Here is a 608-nt window from a genome sequence, read left to right as displayed (position 1 = left end):
AAATACATCTTTTAAATGAATGACATGCACTTCCACTTTGTGTCTCATCCTTGAATCAATAGAATATAATACAACTCAGCAATTCACTATTCATTATCTAATATAAATCCAATATAATCTAATGATGGAAAGACACGCAACTTTATTATCAACATTTCTGAAGCTAAAACATTCATGCTTTCAAAGCCACCACATTCCCGCTTTTGCCATGTAATGAAACGAATTTATTCAAGATATATTGAGTGTTAACAGTCTACATGAACCCTAAATTGCTTCTGTGTTGCATCTGGATTTGCATTTTGATTCTCTCACAGGGATGTATTTCTGATGTTATGGTGTGAATACAGAGCTCCTTTCATTCACTATTTCAGTATTACGTTTAGTGGCAGAAAGATTTGTCAATCACAAACTTTTGTATTATGTATCCATTAAATTTGTTTAGTTGATATTGTTTCAGATACTGATTATGCTTTTGATAAAAATATGTATAATGTAAAATTATTTACTGGTGTGTGTTTTGTGTAGTGGATCATGTAAGTACCATGTAAGTGACGACTGAAAAAGAAAAATAATATGATCATGATAAAAAAAATACATAGTGGCAAAAT

The sequence above is a fragment of the Penaeus monodon genome, chromosome 20 (assembly GCF_015228065.2).
Source record: "Penaeus monodon isolate SGIC_2016 chromosome 20, NSTDA_Pmon_1, whole genome shotgun sequence".
Taxonomy (NCBI): domain Eukaryota; kingdom Metazoa; phylum Arthropoda; class Malacostraca; order Decapoda; family Penaeidae; genus Penaeus; species Penaeus monodon.
The sequence above is the reverse complement of the archived record's forward strand: the minus strand, read 5'-3'. Positions refer to the sequence as shown.